The 12,116-nt window shown below is 45.2% G+C and overlaps 1 protein-coding gene and 1 pseudogene across 3 annotated transcripts in view; both read right to left on the minus strand.

Annotated features, from left to right (window-relative positions):
- Positions 1-12,116, minus strand: part of SLC39A11 (solute carrier family 39 member 11) — a 470,492-nt gene that overhangs the window by 313,643 nt on the left and 144,733 nt on the right. The window lies entirely within an intron of this gene.
- On the minus strand, positions 762-1,595 carry LOC105746080 (large ribosomal subunit protein eL21-like; annotated as a pseudogene).

Below are 12,116 nucleotides of genomic sequence, written 5' to 3' on the forward strand. Positions count from 1 at the left end.
TTTGCAGCTGAAGGCACTCTTGGCTCCCTGGTGTGGTGGTTGACCCTCTTCACCTCCCTGTCAGCTGGCCAGGGTAAGTCCAAGAAACCAGAGGATAGGAGCTACAAGTCTCCTGAGGCCCAGGGCCTGGCTGTCACATGGGCAGTTCAGAGATTCAGGTCTCCTGAGTATACACCAACCCAAACGCCAACCACAGGTCTGCTAAAAGTGACAGAAGAGGCATGTGTAGAAAGGTTCTATCTGAGTCCACCTCCATCACACTCAGGAACACAAACTCCAAAATGGGCCAGCTAATATGGCCCTGAACTCCAGAGCCCTCTGCCTTGACCATAGAACCTGTGGGTCACTGCAGCCCTCAGGAGAACCAGCACCTGTGTTTCCATCTACCTTGGCTGTCTCTGGTACCCTGCTGAGGCATGTATAAGCACCACCCCCTGATGACCTCCTGACTCTTTTTTGGAGACTCTTAGCCATATAAACTCACTTGTCCTTTCCATTTCCCCTTTTTTATCCAAAGTCAAAAAGCAGTTTTTAACACCTGATATTACATGTAGGCTGAGATATTCTGCCAGTCTGAGTTGACCTCTTTGTTCATGGTCTTTTTGTAGTTACATCATCAGCTGGTGCTTGGCCATAATCCCTCGGTGCCAGGGAGGCTCATCCCCAGGAGTCATGTCCCATGCTGGGGGGAAGGCAATGCATCTACATGCTGAGTTTGGCTTAGAGAGTGGCCATATTTGAGCAACATGGAGGCTCTCAGGAAGTAACTCTTAGGCACCCCACAGTTATAGGCCTACTTCATATTTCAGGCACAAAGGCTCATAATCGGAGTCATCAGTATCAAGGGCTCATTGTTGGACCATCCATCTTTATTGGTCTTTGCCATTGCACTTGGGGGATTGTTGTTGTTCCATTGGGGAATGTGATACAGCTCTCCTGGTCAGGAATTCAGCACTCTCTCATTCATCTATTGTTTCCAACTGAAACCACTATGAAACGATCCAAACCTTTCTTTTTTCTTTTTTTTTTTTTTACAATCCATATATCTTTTATTGTTTACTTTTTTAACATCACTTATGCCATGAATTCATAGGGAATAGGTCCCAGTAGCTCAGGTTCTTTTCCATTAGTTCTCACAAAGTGTGCTTCCCTGGGTGGAGCAGGCTGGCGTTTCAGTTGGACCCAGGTACCTTTCTCTTTAGCTTCCTTCTTTTTCTGATCATTTTCTTTCACACGTTTCAGGGAGCTATCTCAGCTCTTAGATTGCTTAATATGCTCAATGCGTATATCAATTCTCTTGGCAAGAATCTTGCCCTTAACCTGTTTACCACTATGCCAACAGCATGCTGGGTAACGTCGAAGATTCTTCCTGTTTTGCCATGGTAACATTTGTGGGGCATTCCTTTTTGAACAGTGCCCATTCCCTTTATGTCAACAATATCACCTTTCTTGTAGATTCGCATATATGTGGCCAAAGGAACAACTCCATGTTTTCTAAAAGGCCTAGAAAACATATAGCGAGTCCCTCTCCTCTTTCCCTTTGTGTTCATCATTTTGGCAAATTACTGCAAGATGGCAGTTCCAGCTGAAAGGCACAAACCTTTCTATGTACCCTGTATACACACCCCACAGAACTCCCTCCCAACCATGTGCAGCCCACCAATGACACCCCACACAAGTGCTCCTTCCCCACCATAGTTGAACCACTCTGCAGTCCAAAACTTCTTCAAAAAGGAAGCCCAATATATTGCCAGGTTCCCTTAATAGAAAAATGGAATATAGTGATGGGTTTAAAGGTTAGATAGAGAATACATAGAAATTTAAAAAAATTAAATAAAGGAAAAATTAATTGGGGTATCAAAGAAATGAAAAAATGAAAAACATTTGTTTTTGACATTTTGCCTTTCATCACTGCTACAGGTGTTGCCCTGTATGTACAGTGGCAAGGCAATTTCTTCCATTTCTTTCTCAGTGTCTACATACATTCTTTCTTTTTTTTTCCTGATTATTAAGTTTCTCTTGACATAAGTTTTAGGTCACAGTAATTCACAATATACAATATATGGTACTCCCACATATCCAATATCAAACTCGGTTGTCCTTCCCAACAGTGATCTTTTTACATGTTCATATTTTATTTGCTGCAGCTAATGTACATTGAAACAATACCTTTCAAACATGGTTCCATTTGTGTTTACATTACGGCTTATATTTTAGACTATATAATTTTCTAAATTTTTAGTTATCTTATGTTAAATTACACCAAAAATGTATAAAAGTCTATAGTCTAAAATGTATACCCGCACTTCTTGTTTCCCATATTCCTTGATCCTTGATCAAGCTCTGCTAACCAAAGGACAGAAGCAGAGAAAGTAAAACAGAGCAATCGCTTGCTCTCTACAACCATTCTTATGACAGATTTGGGAATGCTTGAGAACTTGAGTTAAAATGAGATTTTTTTGGTAGCCAGTTACCACTAGAATCTATTTACAGAAATAATCAAGGGTTGTATCACCATCCTTCACCATGCGCACACACACACACACAGTTTCTCTCTGAAAATCAGTTCATTTCTCAAGTAACAAGGAAGAAGCCTTGAGTTGATTGTTCAACTCTGCCTCCCACAGGAACTAGCACAACACCCCCACTTTTAATGAAAATCTCAACCCTTTATTTCCAAACCCCGCTTGACTGAGAATGTTTTCTAATATTTCCCATCCAGATGGCGAGCAAGCATAAAAGCCATATGAGTGAACCCGCCATCAACACTTGGTATCAACAGCACTTCAAGGAAGTTTGGCTCCCATGTGAGCTGAGAACAAACAGGAAGTGTTTCTAAGCAGTTCCCGTAACACATATGAGTATACCTGCATGAGGCCCACTCCCGCGTGAGGCCTAGCCCTCTGCAGAAGAGCAGACCCCCAGGACAACTGAGCTCTGCACTGTTAAGAGCACATGGCTCTCTTAATGGGCTCCCCCCACCCCGACTCTACCCACGAAACTGGGCATACAACACAACTGATTTTCAGTTTGTTTAAAGAAGAGAAACAGGGAGCTGGGGGGGGGGGGGGCAGGAGGTGGATGTGGGAGGTTGTTTGTAGACCTTCAATAGAGCCATTTTGGAGAGAGTTTCTGTGTAGATTTTATCTGCAAAGCATCTATGGTTTGCCAAAAGGAGACTAGAATCAGACCCAGGGACAAAGGATGCAGCTCCAAGTTCTGCTTCCCACCTGCTGGGACCTGAGCTTCTCCCTAAAAGGAGGCTTAGTGTGGTATGGGTAAAGGGCTTAGTAAAATACCTGACATGTAATAAGCCCTCAATTAACGTTAGCTGCGATTATCATCCTCATCATTAATTAAACTAAATACTATTTCTGTGGCTATATTGGCAGTGGAAGGACCAGGAAAGGGAAAGAGAAATGGACTCAGAGCAGTTGCAACAAAATCTCAGTCTAATCTAAGTGAGTGTTATAAAAGCATTTTCCAAAGTAGATTTGTGGCTACTGGCGCCATTGATTTCTCCCCTTACCGTGGGTGAAGGAGCCATCATGGCCTTTAGGAAAACTGAAGGTAAAAATTGGTGGGCAGAAGGCTGGGTCTGCCAGCAGGGGGCACGGGGAGGGGACAAGGAGGGGAACTGGATGGGGCCAGCCAAGTTTGGTTATTACAATACAGATGTCACCCCCCACTCATGCTTTTGATAGACTCACTGCACGGTCTCTCCTTCCAATTGCAAGCCTAATATTTACCCAGTGAAAGCAGTATTTGTGTACGTTGTCATCTAAAATCCAATAAGTGTGGAGACAGAAAAGAGGCTGCTTGCTTATGAGGCATGAGGGCAAACAGAGCTAGCTCTTTAAAGAGCCATTGAGCTAATCAATACCCTCTCCCATTTCCATTCAGGGACCCTGGGCCAACTTAATAATTATTTTCCGTCATTGCAACCCTTGGAAAAGCTTAAAAAGAAAAGGTCGCTGTTTCTAAGTTTGTTCTCTATTTGCCAAACACAGATGATTCCCTGGGGTCCATGAGGCTTCCTTCCCAGGCTGAATCACCAAAGATGGTCCACACTGGGCCTCTGGGGGCTGGCTTTAGGAATGGGATATTGTTTTGTCCGTGAAATAGCTTCAGTCATCACATTTAGTTGCCTGGCTTCTTGCCTCTACCTTCTCTGCCAGGGTCAAGTTTTGGCCAGACCTCCAGTTGGAAATTTTTTTTTTTTTTTTTTTTTTTGCCCAGAGCTCGAAAATAAAGAGCAAACTCTGTGGTAGGTCGGGTAGGAAGGAGGAGGATGCTGCGGGTTGCGGCCACCAGCTTTCACCTAATCCACTGCCTTTACAACAACCCCTAGGCTTCCTTAAACCTATCATTAAAAAGCAACAAGGCCTCCGGAGGGGAAGGGAGGGGACGGGAGCTCATTGCAGTGGCGTAAACATGTAAAGGGGCTTACCTGCCTCACTCAGCAAGAAGGCCCAGGATGCCAACACTGCCAGCCTTAGTGGTGGTTGCACTGCTGCACTGTCCCAGGAAGGACGGGGGAAGAGAAAATGAGAGAGACTTGCACTGACCCCGACTCGGGTTTAATCCTAGCTCCAAAGGAGGCTGTTACGCTAAGACTTTATACAGCTGGGAACACTGCTGGGTCCAGCGACTAGAGTTCTGTTAGAAAGGAAGAGGCAGCAAGTAAGTATTTAGCAGCAGGGTGTCAGTTCACCCGAAAAGAAGAGAAAGTCAGCAATGGCTGGAGCAGGACAGGTTGTTTCTTAGGTGAAACTCCTGGTGGGTGGTGGGGGCCAGGGATGCTGGCTACACCATCAGCAAGGGCTGAAGCTCGTGAGAGAATGAGAGTGAGCCTGGCAAATAACATCTTAGTGTTATTCTGAAAATTAATTTTGTCTAACTATTAAGTGGAATATTCCTTGACCTCTCAGAACCCCTGAAAGGATCTCAGGGAACCCCCAGGAGTCCCCAGGCCACACTTTGAGAACACACCCCCTTAATAAATGAACAAAGATGTCCAAACATCACAAATAACAACTTGGTCTCTAGGTCCAGCACTCACCTCCCATTACAATTTCCCACTTTAAGAAATAAAACAAGGTAATAACTGGCATGTTAGAGAAAAGATGAGTCATCCATTGGCAAATTCTGCTGAGGAAATCAACAGGGGCGGGCGGGGGGCGGGGGGGAGCAGAGTCTTACTTTTCAGAAAGGCAAGGGAATTTTTCTTTTAGGTCTTTAGATTAGACATTTCAACCCCTGGCCAGGTGTGGCAGGTGGATTTCTGTGAACGTGAGGAGCCATCCGTGAGGAGCCATCCGTCCAGCAGCTGTGGTATGTGGTATGACCTTGTGGATTATCTTATCTCCGCAGACCAGATCTGATTCCAAGAGGTCCTAGAGGCAGAGCACGTTCTCCGATGACCGTAAAAGAGGAAGAGGGAGGAATCTGAAGCATGAGAAGTATCCAATGTGCCACTGCTAGGTGGAAGATGGAAGGGGCCATGGGAGAAGGAGTGAGGTGGGTCTTAGGAAGCTGAGAGGGGCCCCAGCTGACAGCCAGTAGGAGGAGGGACCCACTCCTACAAGCCCCAGGAACTGCACTCTGCCATTGGGAATGGTTTCAGAGGAGGGCCAAAGGAGATGAAAGCACCAATGAGGACACAGCCGGCCAACACCTTGACTTTGGCCTTGTGAGAGCTTGAGCAGAGAATCTACCGTGTGACCCCGGACTTCCGACCTACAGAACCGTGGGCTAATGAGTGGGTGCTTTTTGAAGCCGCGATGTTTGCTGTCATTTGCTACCCAGCAATAGAAAATGAATACAGCAAAGCAGGCAAAGCAGTGTGTCCTGGGGGTCTAGCTCACACAAGCCCAGAGTCCGTCTTGGACATCATGGAGGCAATACTAGAACTATCCCCTGCCCTGGTGGGATAAGCCCAGTAGTAACAAGATTTAGATTAACCACCTGCAGAAGCTCTGGGGTCAGTGGAGAAGAGAAGAGCACCTCCCCACAATGCTCAGAGAAAGGGATTCAGGAAAATACAATATAGCCCTGAGGTGCTATCCCCTTACATAAAACGCACAGAGAATCGGCTGACACAGAAACACCCCCACACAGCAGGAATGAGTTTGGGGAACAGTAGACACATTAGTGCAATATCCAAAGGGTAACTGCTCCCAAAATAATGGAGGCTTTCACTCAACAAGGCAATACAGAGCTGAAGTGGCCAGGAAAACACCATCAGCCCCCGGCTGCCTTGGAGTACCAAGGCACCCAGGAAACCAGCTCCATTAGCATCTGTTCCCAGGAGCGTCTGCCACCAGCAAAGAGGTGACAATGACAATCAGCCTGTGAGTCACCGAGTCACGGGAGAAAAACTAACAAAATGTCAGGCCCCACGCTCGAGAGCTGGAATGGCCGTGGGGAGCCTTCCAGGCCACGTGCCAGCCTGCTGGTGCTGGGCAGAGCTACAAAGACAAGGCACGCCTGGCTGCCCTAACTTCCTGGGGCCTCAGACCCATCTGTAAACCCCAGGCAAGAGCATGCCTCCCACATGCCCTACTTTTCCTTCCTCCATTCATCCAGCAGATACTAACAGAGCAGGGGCCACGGGTGATTCTATGTGTTAGGTGCTAGCGCCACAGCTGAGAGCAAGACTGTCCCCAAGGAGCCTATGTTCTGGTGGGAAAGACAGACAAGGGAGAGCAAAGCAAATCATACTAACAACGATTTAAATTTATGTGAGAAATGAGGATTGGTTATGGCACCAAAGATGAGCCCTACTGAATCTACAACGTAAAAAAAAAATTAAGGAGTCTCTCCTTTTGTCGTCCATGTTCTATTGTCCAATTTAACACATAAATTCTTTTTTTCCATTTTTATTATCTTTTTTTTTAATGATACATAGATCACACAAAATGTTATATTAAAAAATATAAGAGGTTCCCATATACCCTACTCCCCACAGCCCCCACTCCTCCCACATGAACAACTTCTTTCATTAGTGTGGCACATTCATTGCATTTGATGAATACGTTTTGGAGCACTGCTGCACAGAATGGATTATAACACATAAATTCTTAAAGCAAAGGAGTAACTCTTAAACTCGAACAGTACAATGCTTAAGCCCAGCTTTGAGAAATGTAATTAAAGCTTCCTGGCAAGGATGGCAATGGGGCCAAAAATGACCCTTGTGGATCTGCTTTCTTAATTATTGCAAAATCTACAAAGAAAATATACAGAGCTAAACATCTACAAGTCTAGGAGGCCCAGGGCTCTGTAGAGTGATCATTGCAATGAGTTCACCAAAGGAAAATAATGACAGCACCGTAACGCAGGCAGTCATCCACAGCTAACCAGAAGACCAGGCAAGAAAATTCAGTCCACAGCACAGCACAGCAGCAGGAGAACTGGGAGAGCCTGATGACACTTTTCAGCTTCCCCCACCAATATCAGTTACCCCAATTCCTCTGTCTCCCTGCATCAAAGGATGAGCTGTGGCTGGAACAGAAAGGGCTGCCAAGGCAAAGCACCAGAAATCTATTGGCTTTTATAAAGAGTATTTATTTGGTATAAAACCTGACAGTTCCAAGCCCGAAAAAAGTCCCACTCAAGGTTGTTTTCTCACCAAAGTCAGTTGCCACGTGTTGAAGCACGATGGCCTCCGGTCTCTGGCTGGTCTCTGCCTGCCCCTCTGGGGTCCCCCTTCCTCTTGGGCCCAGCCTCCTGAGGCTCTGGCTTAAGTGAAGTCCTCTCTCTCCTGGCATAGGGCTTGTTCCTTTCCGGGCCTCCTAGATCATCTCTCCTTGGTTGTTCAAGCCTTCTTTCTGTCACATGACAGGATCAAAAATGACAAAGCTCTCTCTTCTGTCTGTCTGAGTGGGTGTCCATTTATATCAGACCCAGCAAGGGGAGGGGGACTTGACCTGAGTCACGCCCACTGTGGTCAAATCAAAAGCCCTAATCTTAACAAGTACTCTAATCAAAACCTCAGCTGAATTTAATGCAATCAAAGGGTATCACACCCAGAGGAAGAGATTAGTTTACAAACATAATCTTTCTCTTTTGGGGATTCATAAAATAATCTCAAACTGCCACAGAATCCACTCATTAAAATATCTCCACCCCTAAGTAGATTCAGGGCCAGAAGACACACGAGGAGCTGAAGCCTCTTCTCTCTCCAGCAGCACCATGGCTCCTCCCGCCTCACCAGACTCGCTACCAAAGTATAGCCGGAATCCTGCACTAGACCAACACCAGCCAGGGTAGCTAGAGGGAACAAGTGGAGCGCCCTTGAGTGGAGAATTAGCTAAGCCTAGAGTGCGGACCAGGAAGAATCAAGAGCTGTGTTGACTCTTGTTATTCGTGGTCATGTTGTATAAAGTCACAGCAAACCCTAAGCCATTGCTCCTGATGAGGAGCCTGCCAAGCTCTGGGCACAACACTTTTGTCATTAACCAATCAATATATAACCTTGTTTTTTGTTTGTTTCCATTTTAAAATCCTTTATTTAATACATCGTGTTGTTTCATTACCATTGAACTAATGAATGAAGCTTATCTAAAGCATGTATGTTCTCCATGAGGCACATCACAGCCTTCTTGCACTTAGGAACACTAGGCAGCACTTTGGCACTACACTTAGGGGCCCCTTTAAACAGCAAAATCACTAAGAAAAGCACAAAAGTGCAAAAAAACGTGGCACTAAATATACTCCTAAAGGGTGCTTGTTCACTGTTTGAGAGCTGAGACAATAAGACAGAGCATCAGGTCGTCCAACCTCAGCAGAGGACATGTGCATCAGGTGTTTCAAATCTTTCATTGCTACAAAATAAAACATAAAACCCACAAAAACAAAGCAAACAGCAACAACAACTAGTGGCATTTCCCACTTCTCAAAACTATACAGAAATTCTAAAATTGAGGTAATGACAGCACAAGTCTATGATAAACTGGGTCACTCTGAATAGATTGTACAAAGAATGGAACTGTATAGCAGAGTGAATCCTGTGGTGGAAGATGGACCGTGGTTAACAGAACAAATACACAGGGTTGTACTAATCAGGTGGGTTGGAGAAAATTACCCAAACGTAAGGCAGGCACTATAGTTATTAGTAATATTTTGACGATGCTCTTTCATAGTTTGTAAGAAATCTTCACAACAAGGCAAGGTATTAGCGATGGGGTAATGTATGGGAGACCTGTGTGATGACACACATGAATGTTCATAAGTTCACAATTTTTACTATATACTTATTGTTTATGTATGCTCCTGTATGAGTGATATACTTCAATAAAATTCTTTTTTTATTTTTTTATTTTTTATTTTTCTCCCCTTTCCCCCTACCCACCCCCGCCCAGGTTGTCTGTTCTCTGTCCATTTGCTATGTCTTTTTCTTTGTCCGTTTCTATTGTTGTCAGCGGCATGGGAATCTGTGTTTCTTTTTTGTTGTTGTTGCATCATCTTGTGTCAGCTCTCCGTGTGTGCGGCACCATTCCTGGGCAGGCTGCACTTTCTTTCGTGCTGGGCGGCTCTCCTTACGGGGCACACTCCTTGCACATGGGGCTCCCCTACGCGGGGACACCCCTGTGTGGCACGGTACTCCTTGCACACATCAGCACTGCACATGGGCCAGCTCTACACGGGTCAAGGAGGCCCAGGGTTTGAACCGCGTACCTCCCATGTGGTAGACGGATGCCCTAACCACTGGGCCAAGTCTGCTTCCCAATAAAATTCTTAAAAATTATAAAAATGAGTAATGATTTGGGGGTTCAGATTAATTTTAGCAAGTAGGTAAGTTTGCAAATATAGTATCCACCAATAACAAGGATCATCTGTAAATAAACCAGGATGATGTTTCCTAGTGCAAGGTCAGAAGCTACTCTTGTGGATGAGGAAGAGGAAATATAAAGATGTAAGGGGATGCCGTATTCTATCATGAAATCAAATCCAGATCCTCTGAGATTTGGGACCTGAAGGAGAATCTTTAAGTAGGGAAGGGGCCCTGGGGATTCTATACCTGTGGGGGTCCTTCATCTTGATTTGCCCCCGCATAGAGAAAAACTGGGAGAGAGGAGGAAAGGGGTTAAGGCAAATGCCTGCGAGGTTGTACCACCCCAAGGGGCTGGACTGGAGATCTCCCAGTTATCACGTGGAAGAGAGCAGGTCCAAAGACCTTGGGAGTAAGCCTGTACTTTGCAAGCTAGTTATTCTCAGGTTTCCTGTTAATTTCCCTGCTGTCCTTCCTTGGTAATTAATAAGGTCCTTAAAAATGTCAGCCTATCTCAGCAAAGAAGAACCAGGTGTTTGGGCTGTACTTTTACATTCACAGGAGAGATGGTCATCAATAGTGGAGATCGGGGAAAGAGTTAGACTTGGTCAAGGGACTGCAATGGAGTCTCCCCCAACCCAAAACTTCGGAGGCTCTGCCTTTGCGTAAATAAGAAGTCAGTCATCTTTGCTAGAAGAGTCTGTCTTGAGGTAATAGAGAATATCTATTGCATGTCAGGCATTGAGCCTATGGCTTTACATGGATATTTTCATTTAATCCTTTCAATGACACCATGGGGCAAGTGATATTTTTACTCTCATTTTACCAATGAGGAAACCAAGACTTAGAGACCTTAACTAACATATTTACAGGCACATGGTGAAGCTTGGAGGAGCAGAGAAATAAAAGCCAAGCAATCCGACTCCAGACCTGTGCTCTTAGAACCACCACCCTGGCCACCTCCCACCACCCAAGATGCCATAAATATCATGACTTATGGCTTCAAACCAGGTAGAAGGAAAAGGCGGGCAAGGAGCATAGACTATAAAGAAGAGAGGGTCACCAACTTTATCAGGAACACGTAAAGAAGGGGGTACCCTGGGAATCTGCAGGGCCACAGCAGGAACTGCACCAAAAGACTTTTTAGACTCTGAAGGCGGTTCTTTCCTGGTTCATCCCACAGATACACAATGCTACTCTCTTCTTGACATGCTTCCACAGTGACGTGCCCTGACTCAGGTTTCAGGAACACCACCTCTGCAAGATTTGAGACCTACCCTCTCAGAAACACGCATCATTAAGTGAGCTGTTTCCTCTTCTGCCTATGTCAGGCAGCTAATAACCCCTTTTGGATTTATTTTTCCATTCCAGTTGCTGTCTGATAAATATTTGCCAAGAAGGTCCAAAAATTAAAAAGGAAAAAAAAATCCAGGATGCTAAAGTGGCTAGGCTATCACCCCTTTGATATACCCAAGCTCAGTAGAAGTCAAGGAAATACATGTCAAAGCAGCCTGATTTACTTGCATTAAGCATATTTACTGAAGTCAGAGAGACTTTGGTCTGATTTGCATTCGAGGTATTATAGCGCGCTCAGTTTCTTCTCTGCGATTCTTTGCTGAGTTTGCTAAAAGCCCCTGAAGTCTCCAAAGGGCACATCCTGAACTGTTTCCCAGTCGTCAAAAGCCTTCTGCCCCTCAGGGATTCAGGAAAACCTGAGGTTGAGGAAGTTTACTGCTGAAGTCAGGAAAAACCTCCGGGGGTAAAACAAATCAAAGACGCAAACATCTATTTTTTCAAAGGACCGCAAGCCACAGAGCTTTAAGTCAGCAGCGAAGACTGCACTGCGTAAGTCTTTGGGTGTCACCTGTGATTGCTTTTCTTTTAAAGGAGATCCCATATGAACCAAAAACATCAGATTTCCTCAGACCTCCAAACGAGTCACTCACGGAGCTTGTTCCCACCACAGAGAATGGAATACTCAGCAGAAACACCACTCAAAACGGTTTCCCTATCGGGAACTCGGGGCTGCAGAATTGCTCTCCAGAGCTCGCCAAAGTGTTGGCATGGCACCTAGGGAGAGCTGCAGTTTCTACGGTGCTTGTCTTATCAGACAAATCTATTCATTGGAGTCAAATAGTATTCTAGAATCCATTTCTCACCTTCTCCTTTTTCCGTGCTCCTTGCCCTCATCCTAAGAGGAAAATAAAAGGACTTCCTTACTCTTCAAGTTGTTCAAAAATAGCAGATACTGCCTTGAGTTTTCAGTTCACAGAATTGTTCAAAAAAGGGGGGCAGGATGACCACCTGGTAATCAAGCTGAAGCCAAGGTCCCTGCACCTGGTGG

Source organism: Dasypus novemcinctus, chromosome 21 (genome assembly GCF_030445035.2).
Source record: "Dasypus novemcinctus isolate mDasNov1 chromosome 21, mDasNov1.1.hap2, whole genome shotgun sequence".
Lineage (NCBI taxonomy): Eukaryota > Metazoa > Chordata > Mammalia > Cingulata > Dasypodidae > Dasypus > Dasypus novemcinctus.